We start from the raw sequence: 21407 nt of genomic DNA, 5'->3' as shown, positions 1-21407 counted from the left end.
TCCTGATCTTAGATCAAGCAAAAGCAAAAAAAAAAAAATGGTTATAATTAGAAGAGATAGGGAAGGACATTATATCTTGCTTAAGGGTATCATAGACAATGAGGTAATACCAATACTAAACTTATATTCACTAAGGGCATAGCATCTAGATCATTCATTCAAAAAGAAGTTAAGTGAGTAGCATGAAGAAATTGTTAACAAAATTTTAGGATCTTGGTCTCCAAATTGTGTATAACTGGTGCTGCACAAAGCAGAGGCAGGTTTTAGAGATAAAGCAATGGTCTAATTAATCACTTTCAGAGTGATAACTATAGTTTGTAAACTAAAAGTTCTCCCAGGTAGAAAACCTCCTCCTGTTGTATGCTTTAAATCAAAATCAATGAGTTTTTCAGTGGCCACTAATAGATCCTAGGCTAAGCCCCATTGGTCATTGTATGGACTCTGATTGATTCAAATTTAATGTAAATAGAACTCATTTCTGCTTTGGCTAGAAGCCCTAAGGGTCTTCCCCTCCCAAATTCATCCATGTATTCATTATTCATTTATTATTTACTTAGATTTTTTTTGGAAGAGGTGAAAGAGGAGATTCTTTGCTTCAATTCGAACTGGGACCTATTGAAGACCATGGCTTAACACAGTCAAATCTTCAAAATTTCATCTAGGGCCATGTCCAGTCATCTTGATTTCATATCTTTCCATTGAGCCCAGATGACTCTGAAGGGAAACATGAGTCAGGTGACCTTGTCTCATTCAAATCCAATTCACTTTTATGAAATGGAATCACCTCCCTGATGTTATGGCACTACTTTTGAGAACAAAGTATAAATAACAACAATGAAAAATATGTTTAATATGATTGTACATGCCTAACCTATATTAGATTGCTTTGCATATAAAATGGAAGGGAGAACAATAATTGGAAATCACAATCATAAAAAATAATGTTGATGACTGTCTTTACAGCTAATCTGAAAAAAGAGAATACTATTAGGTTAGAAAATATGAAACCATATTTAGTACATGTTTTAAAAAGTCCAAAGTAATTCATATTTTATTCCATAAACATGTGGTTCTATTGAAATCATTGATAAAGGGATTCAATTATTATGCTTGTATAGTTATTACAATGTTCACAATTTTGGTAGCTAGATAGAGGATGGGTTTGTGCCCATGAATACATAATAATGATCCAAAAGAGAAATAATGAAGTTCTTAACCAGAATATTGATTGTGATTGGCAAGGTGGGATAGATGCAAGAAATATTGTGATAAGGGAAGTGACAACATTTAGAATTTAAGTGGAAATATGGAGTAAGAATGATTTTTTAAAGAATTATATTGAGTTTACAAATCTAGGTCACAGAAAAATTGATGGTATTCTTGAAAAACATAGGAATGTTCAGAAGGATTATTTTTGTGAAAACATATGTTCTTTTCTTTTTATTTTCAGTATGATGAGTTTGAGATAAATATAAAATAAATCCAGTTTGAAATGCAAGCCTACAGGCATTTGATCATAGAAGACTGAGAAGAGACTAGAATTATATAAATTGCTTGTATGTGCATGCATATACATGCATACAGTATAGTAAAATATCCAAATATATATATGCACACATGTAGAAATGCATGAAATCAGTTACAGAAGGTAATAATCAAATCCAGAAGAGGTAGAATATGAGTTCAATTTTGTGAAAATATAGATAGAAAAAACAAGGGATGGCATGACAGAGTTTCTTGGCACACTTAGAATAAGAGTGACTTGGATGAAAATTAATTAAACAAGAATGAGAAGCAGTGTGATGACAAGAATGATGTGTTAATTCAAAGGAATTCAGGATCATTAAATTTCAAGAAATGAGATTACTGAGAATAAGGTGGTTAACATTAATAAATTCTCCTAAGAAATTGAGGAAAATATGAACTGATAAAATGTTACTTGATTTTACCTTTTGGAAAGGATTGGCAAATTTGGAAAGTTATTGCAGTTGAAAAATGAGTTTGGAAGCAAAATTACAGACTATTTTAAAAGAGAATATCAGAAAGAGAAGTGAAGACAATGAGTGCATATAGTTCCCCGCCCTCCCCCCCCCTTTTTTTTATTTTCAGGAGTTTGGTTGAGAAAGAAAGAGATGTTTTCTAAGGTTATTTCTAACACTGATGTTCTGTGATATAATAAAAATCAGAATTTATCTGTAGAGAGTGAAATGAGAAGACTGAGGAAATTATGAGGAAATAAAAAAAAAAAAAAAAAAAAAAAAAAAAAAAACTACATCCTAGGAAGGAGAAGCCGCACTTCATGCTGCAGTGTCTTCACAATTGTCCTGATTGTTACATTAACCAGAATAAAGATATTCAGAACAGTGCTGCCAGACCATGGATAATAGTATTACTTTTTGTTACATTCAATGAATATATTTTTTCCTTTGTCTAATATAAACCAAGGAAAAAATTAAGGGTAAAAATAAACAAAACAAAACAAAACAAAAAAAAAATCACCTTGGAAATTCTATTGATTTAATGAACTGCTATTACATGAAATTAAAAGAAAATACATTACATGATAGAAGGAGGGATTCAGGGTAACCATTAAAAAGCATTTATTGAACTGGTGGTTATTAAGACATGGGCATAGAAGCTAATAGAATTCTCATTTTTTTAATCTTTAAGAGCAGAATAATTTGTCTCTGTTCTTGAATGAGTTAACACTACTCTGGCTTTAAAAGGAAGAATTTTCATGAATTATATGTTCATTCAAAGTATCTTATTGCTCATTTTCTGGATGGTAAATACTTCATTTACCATTTTCAATTAAGAATAAAACAAAACAACCCTTCAAAAGTATTCATTTCAGTACATGTCTACATAGACTAAATCAAATAAAGCAAGTGCAAGAATTTCCTCAATATTTTACTTGGTCTCAACAAAGGATAAAGAGTCCAAGGCACAGTACCACTTGTTTTATCCTTCTTTTTCTTCTTGAAGGTCTGGTCTGAGTTTTTGTATCCTAGAAAAATGCATTTTCCTTACTATTGTTGCTGCAGGTACATTTCCTAGTTTGTTTGTTTTTTAAATGCCTCCACATGTAATTTGAAATCATAATTCCTTTAACAAGTTTTTCATTAATTCTAGCAGTTTCTTGGCTTGACCTCGACTATTGTATATATTGTTTTGTATTATCTCTCCCAAATGAGTGAGAAATACCTTCTTTAAAAATGTGTCTGGTGTTTTCTGGAAAGTTACAGAGTGAATAAAAACAATGATTTTCTTTACTTGTGCTTTGGGGAAAAAATGGGTTCTTTCTTTTTTTTCTTCCTTCCTTCCTTCCTTCCTTTCTTTTTCACTAATTCTTTTTTTCTCTCTTTTTACTTTCTTTCTCTTTCTTTTTTCTTTTTTTCCTTCTCTGTCTCTCTCTCTTTGTTTTTCTTTCTTTCTTTCTCTTTCTCTCTTTCTTTCCTTCTCTCTCTCTCTCTCTCTCTCTCTCTCTCTCTCTCTCTCTATATATATATATATATATATATATATATATATTTCTCTATCTCTTTGTCTCTCTCTTTTTCTTTCTTTCTTACCCATTGTCCTGCCTAAGTAATTCTGAATGGATGGGAAAATCTCTTCTTTTGGTAACCATTCTTAGTTTTAGGTAACTGGAACAGGTCTCAAGGACAAACTTCAAATATTCATGCTTTATGCCAGGAAGAGAAAGCATAATATGCATTAATGCAAGATAAAAGAGTGAGAACGGAAGGTTAAAAAACAAAGCTGGCTCTTCTCTGGCAATTAGAACCTTTAGGGGATTCTAAAAGTGATATATAAGTTTTAGAAATGTTTGTATGCTGGTACATCCAATTGTGGTACCTTGGGATAGGTCAAGGATTCACTATAAATTAATTAAGAATTTCAGAAGCAGAAGGCATAATCCAAACTATGTTTTTGGTTTCTCAGCATGCACACACACCTTTTTTTTCTCTCTCTCTCCATAGATACAACCTAAGTGTGAGGAAAATAATGTTGAGATGATTTTTAGAATTAGATCACAGCTTGCAAGCTTAAAATCAAATCTAAGAAGTCATTGATATGTAAAAGATTAACATATAAAATGTATTATATTACATATATAATATGTAAATATTTCACTTGCAATTAGAACAAAACACATTGGCACAAAAACAGCTTATAACTTATAAATTTAGGACTAGAATATGCCTACTGACAAAGAATTCTTTTCCTGAAAATACCCTAGGGAAAAAATAAAAAATCCTATTTCATTATCAAAATATTAACATATAGAAGCATTTCTTATGATTTCTAGGTCAATCTTCAGCTCTGTTTGCAGCACTTACTTCCTCTACTCATCTTCTCCATTCTTTAAATCTACAAAAACATTTATTTATTTATATATATATTTTTTTACATTAAATAAGATAAGTTATGAAGCATTTGTACTGGGCAAACCAAAATCAATCAAACAAACAAACAAAAAAAAACAAATAGTTAAGAGCTGAATAGGCCTTCCTTTAAAATAATCTTCTAAATATATCTTACTAACTTTCTTAATCCCTCGTAGTTTTCTCCTACCAATTGCCTTAGTTTTTAAATTACTTGAGTCACAACACAGAATGTGTAACCTTTAAGAAAAGAGCTTTTATTTTTCTTCTATTTTTATTTACTTCTTCATTTTTGTAACTGTAGATCATAGAGCTGTGACCACCATATTAGACATTTCAAAAATGATTGTTAGTTGATATATTGAATCACATATTCCTTAGTTATGACATCCCAAATTCAACCAAATATGAAATAAGAAAAAATTATAAAAAGAAAGAAAAGAAAAACAAAACAAAACAGTGTCATGTGCTTAGGAAAAAATCAGGGAGAATGCAAAATATGTAGCAGTAAATTTTCCTTTAAACAAAGCATATACAATTATAGAAGAAATTACATTCATGACTATCCATCTTTGCTTTCTTGTGGGTTATTCTTTTGTTTTCTATTGTGCACTATTTACTTTATTCTTTTTTCCCCTTTCATCCTCATGTCCAAACAGGCAACAGTAAAGCATGGATATGTGTGCGTGTGTGTTTGTATGTGTTTGTGTGTATGTGTGTGTGGATATATATGTGTGCACATATGCATACATATATTCAGAAATATACAATGCTACATGCATACATATGTATAAACACATTTACACTTATGTAAACTTCAATCCAAAATAATATTAATATGGCTGACATATAATGTAGATTTCTCCCTTGACTGAATTGTTAAGTTTGATTTTGTCTGTCAATGACTATGAGCCCTACTTTTTTCATTTCTAATAAATTCTATTCCTAATCTGTGTTATAGCATATCAATATATCTCATTTCATATTCTTGCTAACTCTTCTATTTTAATTCTACTCCTTAACTTGCCTTGCTTAACATTCTTCACCTATTGAACCTTCTTTATCTTTTCTCCCCAACTTTTTCTTTCCTCTTTTTCCCATTGTTTTTTATATACAACCTTATCCTATTCTCTTTAATCTAAACTCCCCTCTGTACTCCACCTAAAACTATGCCACACATCCCCCCCGCCTTATCCTTTTGCCATTAATTTACATACTTTGTTTCACTGCCATGATTCTATACCCCATCTTATTCTTTATCACTTGTTTATTAATTTATACCTTGCCCCATTGTCATAAATCTACACATCATCCTATACCCCACGTTACCTAATTTCCTATCCCTTATGTCTTTATAGCTCTTGTTGGGTGCTAAATCCTTTAGGGTATAGATATAGATATAGATATACATGCATGTATTTTTATATTTATTATATAATTCATTACTGCTGTGAGTTGATTTTCAGAATTACTAGCTCTCTTCCCCACCTCTAATGCCTCTGTGGCAATTCTTCAGTGGCAAATCTGCATCTCATTTGTACAGCATAATTATTATTCTTACTTTTTCCTAGACTACTTTGCTTTTTAAAATCAGATCATAAGCAACTTTGACATAATTTTTCTTTTGAGCTACCCAATTGTTGGAATCCTTACTAACTGCTAACTAATTAGAGTTGATCTAATCTTACAAGAAGATTTTGGCCAGAACCTGAAACAAGGTACTAAGTAGAACTAATTAATACAAGGCTTGTGTTCACACCTTTACTCATTGGAGTTCACAAGTATGCTAGCTTCACAAAGTAAACTTTCTAACTTCAAGGGAGTTCACACCTCCCTTAAAGCTCTTTGGGCCAGAGAGCACTATGGGAGAAAATCCATAATCCCATTCTCTCAGAAGATTCGCATATAAGGAGAGAGAGCTATTCGGGAATACATTTTTTCCACTTGGCTGGCTGGTGGCAGAAGAAGAGCTTTCAGAGGATAAAGCTACGAGTGAGAGTTCAGTGGACAACCAGATTCATCTTCATCTCACACCACTGTAGTTGGTGGCTGGGCTCCCCAGAAGGAGACAAAAGAGACATTCCGTCTCTGTGTTGGTTGGAGGCTGAAGAAAGCAGAGGCAGAGGCTGAAGGACAGAACCTTTGGATTTGGAGGTATTCGGAAGGCTCTAAGCCTCTAAGCCCTGTGTTTTGAGAAGAACAAGAACTCCAACATTTGAACTCATAACACCCAATCATTCTTCTCAATCTTTAACATAAATCAACCATTTCCAAGCAAAAACTGTAATGGGCTGAGGCTTGAGTTGATGCACTGAGGTCCCAAGCACATGAGACTAAATAGTAATTGGACCATATTCTATTAATATATAAGCTTGGAGAAAGAATGGCCCTCACTCACTCTTTGTGCAAGTCCTGATGTGTTGTATAGGAAATGATGATTTTGGTGGGTGGAGGCAGGGGAGTGGAAAAGGAAGGGGAAGGAGAAACTGCTTGCTTTTGCCATTACGATGACCTTTCAGTTCAGATCCCCCTCTGTTAGCTGGCTTCCTGTCGCAGCTACCCATATTGCTATTGCAATCCTTATTCACCTCTTCACTTCAATAAAGATTGAAAATTTTTCTCTTAACCTGAATTCCTGACTCAGGCTGATTTTAAATACGTGGTCATTACATTTGGCGCCCAAGCGTGGGAACCAAGGACCCTACTTTCACTGAAGAAGTCTTCAGGGACCAGGAACTTAGGTGAGTATAAGACAAACAGGGAACTTATTTTCTTAAAGACTAAACTAGTAACCTTTTTTGGCTGAAATGGGACAGATATTAGCTAAATATTCTCTATCCCCCACCCCAACCCCTCCAATCCCAGTCCCACCCAGGAATGGTGCTATAGAAAGCCTGCTTAAGCTGATAGAAGATCAAGGGCTACTTATAACTTGGGAACAGGCAGCTAGACTTCTGGGTACATTAAAACGCACCTCCATCAACTGCACCCTATGGATGGAGGGACAAGGGGTAGTGGGGGGAGGGGGCAGTGACAGCACCAGCACCTCCCCACCCAGCATCCAGCACCTCGCCCCCAGCATGCAGCCACTCCTATGACTAGATTGCAAAAGGCACTAATTAAGGCCAAAGAGGAAGAGAGAAATGTATCAGAATTTCAACACCACATTTTTCTTGTAATTCAACAGTTTAATTCTTCACATCAAGAAAGTAGAAGATATTCTCCTTTTGATATAGAAATCCTCAAAGACCTGAAAAAGGCTTGCATTCTTTATGGGGCTACATCAGCTTATGTTAAGATGTTATAACAGAATTTGGCTTTTGAAACCTTGACCCCTAATGACTGGAAATCTATAGCAAGGATATGTCTAGAAACTGAACAAAACTACTTGTGGCTTTCTGAATATAATGAGCTCTGTAGGATACAAGGCCAACAAAATAGTCAAAGTGGAGTTCATGCTGCAATCACCTGTGACCTACTAACAGGTGTAGGTCCTTATGCATATGTCGCAGTACAGATTAATTATTCTATAGCAGCGTATGAGCAAATTGCTGCTAATGCTATCAAAGCGTGGGGTTCTCTTCACAATAAAGACGACAAGGGTGGGGCCTTCACAAAAATAACACAAGGGTCAAATGAACTCTTTGCTGACTTTGTGGGATGTTTGCAGACAGCTATCACAAGAACAAATGGAGAAAATCCAAGAACAGACATTTTGATAAGGCAACTTGCTAAAGGAAATGCTAATGAGGTTTGCAGAAGAATTATACCAAGACTGCGCAAGGGTGCTTCTTTAGAGGAGATCATAAGACACTGTGCCATAGTGGGCACAGATGCCTTTTATAGCCAGGCTATGATGCAGACTTCCCAAAATCCAAACATGGGAAGATAGAGTCCCTCTTGGCAAGGGGCTTCCAGAGAGACTCATAGATGCTTTCAGTGTGGAAAAGTAGGGCATTTGAAAGCTCACTGTTGGTATAGAGATAGAATGGGAAAAGAAGGTGGGAGAACAAGACCCAATACCCCATGTCCAAAATGCAACAGAGGCTTCCATTGGGCCTCAGAATGTAGACAGATTCAGGGAAATGGGATGAGTGGCCCAGCCCCAGGGCCCAAGGCAAAAAACACTTGGGGCATGATGGCAGCCAATGGTGCACCCAGAGAGTGCCTAGAAGTCCAGTATCCATACATGACCAATCAGCCAGAAAGCCATATGATGGGAGAAGGGGATTACACAGTCAACCAGCCAGGAAGCAACCTGATGGCAGAAAGGAATTACAATTGGGGAGAATAGAGCTGTATGCAGCTGGGACAACTGAGATATCCCCTGAAGACGTGAAATCTGTTCCTCTCTAGACTATGGATCCTTTACCGCCAGGCACATTAGGCTTGACCATTTCACCTCTTTTTTATATGTACAAAACAGTGTCCATCCACACACTGATGTGGGAAACTGGGGAATGTGTAGATAATATCCCAGTCACTAATACAGGTAGACAATGTGTGACTTATCACCCAGGAGAAGGAGTAGCATCAGGTTTATTCATACAGAATCCTAATAAGCAGACTTCCGGCCAAGATGGCGGAGAGGAAATACACTTCTGTGTAATCTCCGTGTTTTTCTCTCACTATTCATTTCATTTCATGCCTCTGAATTAATGCTCGACTGAAAAAAAAACCATACAATTACTTACCAAGAGAAACCATCCTTGAGACTCGTCAAGAAAGGTCTGTTTTTGCGCGAGGGCGGGGACGGTATTTGGAAGCAGTCTGCGGGTAGCAGCAGCTGCAACCAGAGCACAGATAGCAGCTCAGAACCGGGTGGAGCGGAGAGGGGGTAGGACCGCAGCCGTCTCTGCGGTGAGAGCTTTGCTATAGGAGCAAGTCAGCAGCCCAGCAGAGAAGCTAAAAACACCGGGGGTGAAGAATACAATCCCAAACAGCTGGAGTTTCTAGGGACCTGGCCACCCCTCCCCCACAGTGTCTTAGCCCGCTCGGATCTCAGAGCGCTCGGATCTCAGTGCGCAGGCGCCATAGCACAGTAGGACCTGTGCCTCACGAATACCCTGCCCCTCCCCCAAAGAAAGCAGCCTCCATTCAAGGGGTTTTTTTTTCCTTCTGTTTCTTTGATAGTTTGTCTTTGATAAATAGACAGAATGAGCAAGAAACTGAAAAAGAATTTAACCCTGGACAGCTTTTATACAGATAAAGAGCAGACTCCAAACCCTGAGGAGACTAAAAACAAACAGTCCCCAGGTGAATCCCCGAAGGAGGAGACCTTATATCCCTCAGCACAGATGAATCTCATGGAGGAAATTAAAAAGGCTCTCACAAGGGAGCTAGAAGAAAAATGGGAAAAGGAGAGGGAGGCTCTGCAAAAGGAGAGGGAGGCTTGGCAAAAGAGCCTGGAGAAGTCAGTTAAAGAGAGAGTGGATAAAGAAACCAAATCCTTGAAAAATAGGATTAGTGAACTGGAAACAGAAAACAGCTCTCTAAAAAACAAAATTGGCGAAATGGAAAAAAATTCCACAGAACAAAAGAACTCAATTCGACAATTAGAAAAGATCTTAAAAAAGTGAGTGAAGAAAATACCTCACTGAAAATCAGGGTCGAACAATTGGAATTGAATGACTCGAGGAGACAAGAAGAATCAGTCAAGCAAATCCAAAAAAATCAAACAATGGAAAAGGATGTGAAATACCTTCTGGGGAAGACAACAGACCTGGAAAACAGATCCAGGAGAGACAACCTGAGAATCATCGGACTTCCAGAAAAGTATGATGAAAAAAAAAGCCTGAACACTATCTTCCAGGAAATTATCAAAGAGAACTGCCCAGAAGTCATAGAAACAGAAGGTAAAATAGACATTGAAAGAATTCATCGATCCCCTACTGAAAGGGATCCTAAAATCAAAACACCAAGGAATATAGTGGCCAAATGCCAGAACCCTCAGGCAAAGGAAAAAATACTGCAAGCGGCTAGAAAAACCCAATTCAAGTATCAAGGAGCCACAATAAGGATCACCCAGGATCTGGCAGCATCCACATTAAAGGATCGAAGGGCCTGGAATATGATATTCCGAAAGGCTAAGGATCTTGGTATGCAACCAAAAATAACTTACCCAGCGAGATTGAGCATCTTTTTCCAGGGAAGAAGATGGTCATTCAACGAAATAAGCGAATTTCATCTATTTCTGATGAAAAAGCCAGAACTTAACAAAAAATTTGATCTACAAGCACAGAACTCAAGAGAAATCTAAAAAGGTAAAGATTAATCTTGGGAACTATATTTCGGCTGTAAAGATGTATAAAAAATACATGTATACCTTGTTCTAGAAACTAGTTGAGGAAAGGACATTGTACTAGAAAAAAGGGAAAGTGGGGGTACTACATTTCATGAAGAGGCAAAGAAAACCTAGTATATCTGAGAGAAAGAATGGAGAGGAATGAAAATAGTGAGTATTTTACTGCTTTCAGAATTGGCAGTAAGAGAAGAATTTTAGACATATTCAATCTATGGTGAAACTTCTCCCACCTCATTGAAAAGTGAGAAGGGAAAAGTGAAAAAGGAAGGAATAAGCTAAGTGGAAGGGAATACGGGAACTGGGAGGGAAAGGGGTAAGTTGGGGGGGGGGGAACTCTAAGGGGAGGGGAGGGATACTGAAAAAGGGAGGGCTGTGAGAAGCAAGGGGAGCTCACAAGCTTAATACTGGGAAGGGGGGTAAGGGAGGGGGTAAGGGAGTAAGAAGGGAGAAAAGCATAAACCGGGGTCAACAAGATGGCAAGTAATACAGAATTGGTCATTTTAACCATAAATGTGAACGGGGTAAACTCCTCTATAAAGAGGAAGCGGTTAGCAGAATGGATTAAAAGCCAGAATCCTACAATATGTTGTATACAGGAAACACACCTGAAGCGGGGTGATACATGCAGGTTAAAGGTAAAAGGTTGGAGCAAAATCTACTATGCTTCAGGTGAAGCCAAAAAAGCAGGGGTAGCCATCCTGATCTCAGATCAAGCTAAAGCAAAAATTGATCTAATCAAAAGAGATAAGGAAGGGCACTATATCTTGCTAAAGGGTAGAATGAATAATGAAGAAGTATCTATATTAAATATATATGCACCAAGTAGTGTAGCATCTAAATTCCTAAAAGAGAAATTAAGAGAGCTGCAAGAAGAAATAGACAGTAAAACTATAATAGTGGGAGATCTCAACCTTGCACTCTCAGAATTAGATAAATCAAACCACAAAATAAATAAGAAAGAAGTCAAAGAGATAAATAGAATACTAGAAAAATTAGATATGATAGATCTCTGGAGAAAATGTAATGGGGACAGAAAGGAGTACACCTTCTTTTCAGCAGTTCATGGAACTTATACAAAAATTGATCATATATTAGGACATAAAAACCTCAAACTCAAATGCAGTAAGGCAGAAATAGTGAATGCATCCTTTTCAGACCATGATGCATTGAAAATTACATTCAATAAAAAGCCACAGGAAAGTAGACCAAAAAATAATTGGAAACTAAATAATCTCATACTAAAGAATGATTGGGTGAAACAGCAAATTATAGACATAATTAATAACTTCATCCAAGAAAATGATAATAATGAGACATCATACCAAAATGTATGGGATGCAGCCAAAGCGGTAATAAGGGGAAATCTCATATCTCTAGAGGCCTATTTGTATAAAATAGAGAAAGAGAAGGTCAATGAATTGGGCTTGCAACTAAAAATGCTAGAAAAGGAACAAATTAAAAACCCCCAATCAAACACTAAACTTGAAATTCAAAAAATAAAAGGAGAGATCAATAAAATTGAAAGTAAAAAAACTATTGAATTGATTAATAAAACTAAGAGTTGGTTCTATGAAAAAACCAACAAAATAGACAAACCCTTAGTAAATCTGATTAAAAAAAGGAAAGAGGAAAATCAAATTGTTAGTCTTAAAAATGAAAAGGGAGAACTCACCACTAACGAAGAGGAAATTAGAGCAATAATTAGGAGTTACTTTGCCCAACTTTACGCCAATAAATTCGACAACTTAAATGAAATAGAAGAATACCTCCAAAAATATAGCTTACCTAAACTAACAGAGGAAGAAGTAAATATCCAATGAAATCTGGCAAATGGATGTCACCCATTATAAATCTTTTGGTCATCTGTTTTTTATCCATGTTGTGGTAGACACCTTTTCAGGATTCACTTTTGCCATACCAGCAGCAAAAGAGACAGCCCGAGTGGTCACTGAATTCCTCACACAAGCATTTGCCATTATGGGTGTGCCACAAGCAATAAAAACAGACAATGGTCCTGCATACACCTCCAAACATTTTGCACATTTTAGTGCACAGTATAAGATTTTACACACCACGGCATACCCTTTAATCCTCAAGGACAGGCAATATTAGAGAGGAGAAACAGAGACATTAAGATGCTGCTCCAAAAACAAAAGAAAGGGGGAGCCACAGGTAACCCTAGAGAACTACTAAATCTAGCACTTTATACTATTAACTTCTTGATTTTTGACAAAGATGCACTGGCTCCGGCAGACAGGTTTTATAACCCACTGGAAGGGCAGTGTCCAGTGCGAGCAGCTCCACTATCTTTAGATAATTGCCAGGTGATGTGGAGAGACTCAGAAAGTGGTGAATGAAAGAGACCAGATAGGGTAACTGCTTGGGGAAGAGAGTTTGCTTGTATCTCTACAGGTGGAGAAGGAATCAGATGGGTGCCAATGAGCCATATTTGCCTTGTACATCGCAGAGAGATGGAGCATACCCTTGAAACGAAGGAGAAGACCCAAGAAACATCAGATGTTTCTGTTGCTGATTGTGCTCACCATTGAAAGAGTGTGGCAGTTATGGCGTTTGACTCATGGACATAGAAAATCATTGGACTTCAAAACCCTCAGCAATCATTGGATTCTCTGAGACATTAGATTGTTGTAGGACTTTAAATCCCTCAGGAATCATCGTATTCTTTGAGACATAAGACTTGAAAGCCCTCAGGAATCAGTGGATTTTCTGAGAAATGATAAGACTGTTACAGGACTTCAAAATCTGCTGGAATCATTGGATTCCCTAAGACATAAAAATACTTTTGTTGGACTTCAAAAACTTAGGGGGATCATTGGATTCCCTGATATGTGAAGCAATGGACAATAGATTGGTTTTGGACTATCTCTTGGCTGCTGAAGAAGGTGTATGTGTGACTGTTGTTTACATATTCTCTTTCTAGGACTTCTGGCAATCTTTTACAACACCATGTTGATTTATATTGTTTGTTATACCATTACTTGAGTGTATAATTCATGTTTTTTATACCACATTAAGCCTGCACTGACTGTGGGGAGAGTCATCACTAATAGCCTCTGCGTTGTTGCTATGTGCTTGTGTAATTCTTCCCATGCTGATAGGTTTGTGCATAATAAGACCCTTCAGCCCAGAAACCTGCTAGCAACCCCCACTTCCCTTTGGTGCTTTTCATCTCCCTTCCTGATATGTCAGGGAGGGCGTGATTATCTCCTTTTTAGTGCTTTCACCTCCCTTCCTGAGAAGTCAGGGAGGGTGTGATCACCGCCCCTTGGGGGTTCTGACCTTCCTGAGGAGTCAGGGATGGCATGATCACCTGTGTTCTAAAACAAAAGAAAGCGGGAGATGTAATGGGCTGAGGCTTGAGTTGATGCACTGAGGTCCCAAGCACATGAGGCTAAATAGTAATTGGACCATACTCTATTAATATATAAGCTTGGGGAAAGAATGGCCCCTGCCCACTCTTTGTACAAGTCCTGATGTGTTGTATAAGAAATGACAATTTTGGTGGGTGGAGGCAGGGGAGTGGAAAAGGAAGGGGAAGGAGAGACTGCTTGCTTTTGCCATTATGACGACCTTTCAGCTCAGATCCCCCTCTGTTAACTGGCTTCCTGTCGCAGCTACCCATATTGCTATTGCAATCCTTATTCACCTCTTCACTTCAATAAAGATTGAAGATTTTTCCCTTAACCTGAATTCCTGACTCCGGCTGATTTTAAATACGCGGTCATTACAAAAAATCATAAAGAATCTATACATGTTCAATCCTTTGAAAGTAATCTTTGATGTTGGCTCTTTTAGGTTAAATTTTCTATCAAATTTGGATTTGGGTGAGATAGTCTTGAAAACCAGCAATTTCATTGCATTTCCATTTTTTCCATTTAATATTATAGTTAGTTTTCTTGAATAGAATAGGTCTAAGTTTTTTTTTTTATTGTTAACACACACACACACACACACACACACATACATACACACACACACATACACACACCTCTCTCTCTCTCTCTCTCTCTCTCTCTCTCTCTCTCTCTCTCTCTCTTTCTCTGTATGTATGTATATATAGTGCTACAATAAAAGACCGAAGCTCCTGGAATTCCAGGAGCTTCGATCTTTTACTGTAGCTACTTTATTAATCCTATACGATTCTAATTGTAGCTCCAACATTTTTAAACTTGCTATTGTTATTTCTTTTAGAGTTTTGTCTTTTACAGGGAGCTTTTGAAATTTAACAGCAACAATAACATTTCTATGTGTTTTTTATGTAGTATCTCTTTGAGGTTGTGATCAGTGCTTTGTTTTCCCATTTATAATTTGTCCTTAGCTTCTATGATTCCATGACAATTTTCTTTGTTTATTTCTTGCATTATTGTGTTAAGGTTCTTTCTCTGGTCACAGTTTTCAGGTATTCCAATCATTCTTACTTTTTTTCCCTTGGTCTATTATTTAGATATGCTGTTTTTCTTTTTAAAAAATGCTTCACATTCTGTTTTATTTTTTCATTATTTATATGTTGTATTGGCATTTCTTGATTTCATAATTTCACTGGCTTCTTGCCTAATTTTAATTTTTAAAGTTTTTTTTTTTCATTAAGCTTCTGTATCTTCAACTGTGATGGACTTGGCTCTTTTCAACAATGAAGTGATTCAAAGCAATTCCAATAGACTTATGATAGAAAGATTGAAACAGACTTATGATATCCAGATAGAAGACTATGGAGACTGAATGTGGATCATATGATAGTGTTTTCACATTTTTTCTTGTTTCTTTGCATATTTGTCTGCTTTTTTCTTTCTTATTTTTCTGTTGGAATCTTTACAAAGTGATAAGTCAGTTGCCTAATTTAGCATGGTACTTAGCAAATCCTCTAGTTCACTAATGTATTTAAGTACTCACTGGAGTTCACACTTTTGGGAGATTCACAAGTTAGTATTCAGTATGAGATTCACAAGTCAAAAACCCAAAATCCCACTCTCAGATCCCATAATCCCACTCTCTCAGAGGAGGACTGAACCTTTGGGAGATCACATATAAAAAGCTAACAGAGGTTCAGTCAAAAGAAGTCACTTCGGAAGATTGAAAGTCACGAGTCAAAGTTGAAGCAGACACAGAGGCAGTCTGGGACAGACACAGAGGCACTATGGGAAAGACAAGGAGCACTCTGGGAGATTGAGAACCAGAAGCCCTCTCTTGGAGGCAAGACAGATTCATTCCAACTTTCACCTTGGTGCTGGCTGGAGACATTCGAAATTGAGCTAGAGGAAAAAGACTAGTAACAAGAGCTCTCGGAACCAAGGAAAGCTGAGGCCTCTGAGAAAGCTACCTGGGCCCAAGGAAGGAGAAAATAAACATTTGAAATTTTTATCTCTCAGACTTGTGGAGGAGAAAAGAAATTTGTGACCAAAGATGAACTAGAGACCATTACCAATCACAAAATAGAAAATTTTGATTATATCAAATTAAAAAGCCTTTGTACAAACAGAACGAATGCAAACAAGATTAGTAGGGAAGTAACTAACTGGAAAACATCTTTACAATTAAAGGTTCTGATAAAGGCCTCATTTCCAAAATATATAGAGAACTGACTCAAATTTATAAAAATCAAGCCATTCTCCAATTGATAAATGGTCAAAGGATATGAACAGACAATTTTCAGATGAAGAAATTGAAACTATTACCACTCACATGAAAGAGTGTTCCAAATCACTATTGATCAGAGAAATGCAAATTAAGACAACTCTGAGATATCACTACACTCCTGTCAGATTGGCTAAGATGACAGGAAAAAACAATGATGAATGTTGGAGGGGATGCGGGAAAACGGGGACATTGATGCATTGTTGGTGGAGTTGTGAACGAATCCAGCCATTCTGGAGAGCGATCTGGAATTATGCCCAAAAAGTTATCAAACTGTGCATACCCTTTGATCCAACAGTGTTTCTATTGGGCTTATACCCAAAGAGATACTAAAAAAGGGAAGGGGACCTGTATGTGCCAAAATGTTTGTAGCAGCCTGTTTGTAGTGGCTAGAAACTGGAAAATGAATGGATGCCCATCAATTGGAGAATGGCTGGGTAAATTGTGGTATATGAACGTTATGGAATATTATATTGCTCTGTAAGGAATGACCAGCAGGATGAATACAGAGAGGCTTGGAGAGACCTACATGGACTGATGCTAAGTGAGATGAGCAGAACCAGGAGATCATTATACACTTCGACAACGATATTGTATGAGGATGTATTCTGATGGAAGTGGATTTCTCTGACAAAGAGACTTAACTGAGTTTCATTGGAGAAATGATGGACAGAAACAGCTACACCCAAAGAAGGAATACTGGGAAATGAATGTGAACTATTTGCAATTTTGATTTTCTTCCCGAGTTATTTTTACCTTCTGAATCCAATTCTCCCTGTGCAACAAGAGAACTGTTTGGTTCTGCAAATATGTATTGTATCTAGGATATACTGCAACATGTTTAGCATATATAGGACTGCTTGCCATCCTGGGGGGGGGGGGGAGGAGGGAGGGAGGGGAAAAAACGAAACATAAGTGATTGCAAGGGATAATGTCGTGTAGAAATTATCCTGGCATGGATTCTGTCAATGCGAAGTTATTATTAAATAAAATAAAATTTATTATAAAAAAAAAAAAAAAAAAAAAAAAGAATCCTAATAAGCAACCTGGTGATAGTCACCCAGATTCTGACTCCAGACCACAAAATCCAGAAATATACTGGACAGCAGCTGTAACAGCTGACCATCCTATGCTCATGATCTATATAAATGGCCTACCATTGGAAGGATTCGTAGACACAGGTGCAGATTGTACAGTTATTAGAGGTGCCAATTGGCCCAGTCACTGGCCAAAGATTAAAGCAGACACTTATATGTCTGGAGTAGGAGGATCAATAGCAGCTGAAGTTAGTGCTGCCCCTATGAGATGGACTTTTGAAGGCAAAACAGGAGTTTTTAGTCCTTTTATAGTTGAAAAAATCCCCATCAATCTATGGGGAAGAGACGTTTTATAACAATTAAGGTTAAAAATGAGTACTTCGGTTTTTTAAACAGGGTTGCTATTGAAGGCCTGCCAACACTTTTACCTGTTCCTATCCAATGGAAAACTGACACCAGTGTGGATAGAACAGTGGCCCTTAGGTAGCGATAAATATATATCATTATAGTACAGAATATAGTACAGGAGCAGCTTGAACAAGGGTATTTACAACCTTCTCTAAGTCCTTGCAATTCCCCAGTGTTCGTTGTAAAAAAAAAAAATCGGGAAAATGGAGGATGCTCACTGATTTAAGAAAAGTAAATGAACAGATGGAAACTATGGGAACTCTTCAGCCTGGACTTCCATCTCCTACTCAGTTGTCTAGAGAGTGGCCTCTTTGGGTCATCAATATTAAGGATTGTTTCTATTCGATCCCTCTGAATAAGGAGGATATGAAAAGATTTGCCTTTTCAGTGCCTAGAGTTAACTTAGCTGAGCCTTATAAAAGATATGAATGGATAGTTTTGCCACAGGGAATGAAAAACAGCCCCACCATGTGTCAAATGTATGTTGCTGCTGCTCTTACTCCAGTAAGAAAAACATTTCCACAAGTTATGCTATTACATTATATGGATGATATATTGGGATGTGCACCTGAGGAACAAATGCTAGAAGCATGTCTACAAAAGACCATAGAAACACTAAGATACTACAAATTATACATAGCTGAAGAGAAAATTCATAGACATGCTCCTTTTCAATATTTAGGATATAAAGTATACCCTAAGGTGCTTACAGTACGAAAACTGTCCCTAAGAACAGAGAAGCTAAACACTTTAAATGATTTTCAGAAATTGATAGGAGATATCCAATGGATGCGACCAGTGTTAGGCTTGACTACCTATCAGTTACAACCATTATATGACATTATAAGGGGAGACAGTGCTTTAAATTCACCATGCCAGATTACAAAAGAAGCTCAAGAGGCTTTGAGAGAAGTTGAACTGGCTTTATCCAATGTGATTGAAAGAGTCACTCAAAAACCCTTGGAAATATCAGTTTTTGCCACACAAGAGGCACCCACAGCAGTCCTTCATCAAGGAGACAGTGTGATAGAGTGGGTGAACCTCCCGGCACAACCAGAACAATGCCTTACTCCTTACCCAGTGCTTGTGGCTAGAATTTTATTAAAGGCCATTAAGCAAGCAGTACAATTATTTGGGGCAAGACCTGATAAGATATACACCTTTTACAATAATACACAAATTAATGTGTATTTTGAAACCATCCCAGAGTGGTAAATTTTATTAGTCATGGCTCCAAATTTTACACATGGGTCTCCATTAAAGATAACCAGACTTTTACATAATTGGCGATGGATTCTTGAAGAAAAAGTTTCTAAAGTTCCTCTTAAAGGACCAACTATCTTTACAGATGTATTCAAACGCAATATTTGTGTTGTATACTCTCATGACTTAACTATAAAGAGAATAGTCAGAACTTCTTTTCAGTCCACTCAGCAGAACGAATTGTATGCGATCATGCTAGCTCTCACTTATTATCCAGGAGACATAAATATAATATCTGATTCAGCCTATTCAGTAGGTGTGGTACAAAGAATTGCCACAGCCCAAATAAAATTTGCAGCTTCTAATATGTATCAGCTCTTTAAGGAACTTCAGGAGCAAGTGAGAAAACATCCAGGTAAGATTTATATCTTCCATGTCCACTCACATAGGGGACTCCCAGGTCCTATTTTTGATGGGAATTCAAAGGCAGCTAGCCTTTTAACTATGTTAGCCTGTACGCCTTTAGTTCAGGAGGCCCAGGAATCCCATTCTAAATACCATCAGTCTGTTCGAGCTTTGCATTTACAATTTGGGATTACAAAAGAGGAAGCTAGGAGCATAGTAAAAAGCTGTACATCTTGCCTTCCTTTCCACACTCCTACACTGCCTCCAGGGAAGAATCCCTGTGGTTTGAGATCCAATGAAATCTGGCAAATGGATGTCACCCATTATAAATCTTTTGGTCATCTGTTTTTTATCCATGTTGTGGTAGACACCTTTTCAGGATTCACTTTTGCCATACCAGCAGCAAAAGAGACAGCCCGAGTGGTCACTGAATTCCTCACACAAGCATTTGCCATTATGGGTGTGCCACAAGCAATAAAAACAGACAATGGTCCTGCATACACCTCCAAACATTTTGCACATTTTAGTGCACAGTATAAGATTTTACACACCACGGCATACCCTTTAATCCTCAAGGACAGGCAATATTAGAGAGGAGAAACAGAGACATTAAGATGCTGCTCCAAAAACAAAAGAAAGGGGGAGCCACAGGTAATCCTAGAGAACTACTAAATCTAGCACTTTATACTATTAACTTCTTGATTTTTGACAAAGATGCACTGGCTCCGGCAGACAGGTTTTATAACCCACTGGAAGGGCAGTGTCCAGTGCGAGCAGCTCCACTATCTTTAGATAATTGCCAGGTGATGTGGAGAGACTCAGAAAGTGGTGAATGAAAGAGACCAGATAGGGTAACTGCTTGGGGAAGAGAGTTTGCTTGTATCTCTACAGGTGGAGAAGGAATCAGATGGGTGCCAATGAGCCATATTTGCCTTGTACATCGCAGAGAGATGGAGCATACCCTTGAAACGAAGGAGAAGACCCAAGAAACATCAGATGTTTCTGTTGCTGATTGTGCTCACCATTGAAAGAGTGTGGCAGTTATGGCGTTTGACTCATGGACATAGAAAATCATTGGACTTCAAAACCCTCAGCAATCATTGGATTCTCTGAGACATTAGATTGTTGTAGGACTTTAAATCCCTCAGGAATCATCGTATTCTTTGAGACATAAGACTTGAAAGCCCTCAGGAATCAGTGGATTTTCTGAGAAATGATAAGACTGTTACAGGACTTCAAAATCTGCTGGAATCATTGGATTCCCTAAGACATAAAAATACTTTTGTTGGACTTCAAAAACTTAGGGGGATCATTGGATTCCCTGATATGTGAAGCAATGGACAATAGATTGGTTTTGGACTATCTCTTGGCTGCTGAAGAAGGTGTATGTGTGACTGTTGTTTACATATTCTCTTTCTAGGACTTCTGGCAATCTTTTACAACACCATGTTGATTTATATTGTTTGTTATACCATTACTTGAGTGTATAATTCATGTTTTTTTTTCCATATGAACTTTGTTGTTATTTTTTCTAGATCATCAAAGTAGTTTTTTGGGAGTCTGATTGGTATAGCACTAAATAAATAGATTAGTTTAGGTAGTATTGTCATCTTTATTATATTTGCTTGCCCAATCCAAGAGCATTTAATATTTTTCCAGTTGGTTAGATTAGACTTAATTTGTGTGGAAAGTGTTTTGCAGTTTTGCTCATAAAGTTTTTGATTTTCCCTTGGCAGATAGATTCCTAAATATTTTCTACAATCAGTATTTACTTTAAATGGAATTTCTCTTTGTAACTCTAACTGTTGTGTTTTGTTAGTGATATATAAGAATGCTGATGACTTATGTGGGTTTATTTTGTATCTTGCAACTTTGCTAAAGGTGTGGATTGTTTCTAATAACTTTTTAGTAGAGTTTCTGGGGTTCTCTAAGTATACCACCATATCATCAGCAAAGGGTGATAATTTGGTTTCATCATTGCCTGTTCTTATTCCTTTAATCTCTTTCTCC

This window comes from Antechinus flavipes, chromosome 3 (genome assembly GCF_016432865.1).
Source record: "Antechinus flavipes isolate AdamAnt ecotype Samford, QLD, Australia chromosome 3, AdamAnt_v2, whole genome shotgun sequence".
Lineage (NCBI taxonomy): Eukaryota > Metazoa > Chordata > Mammalia > Dasyuromorphia > Dasyuridae > Antechinus > Antechinus flavipes.
This window is presented reverse-complemented; position numbering follows the sequence as displayed.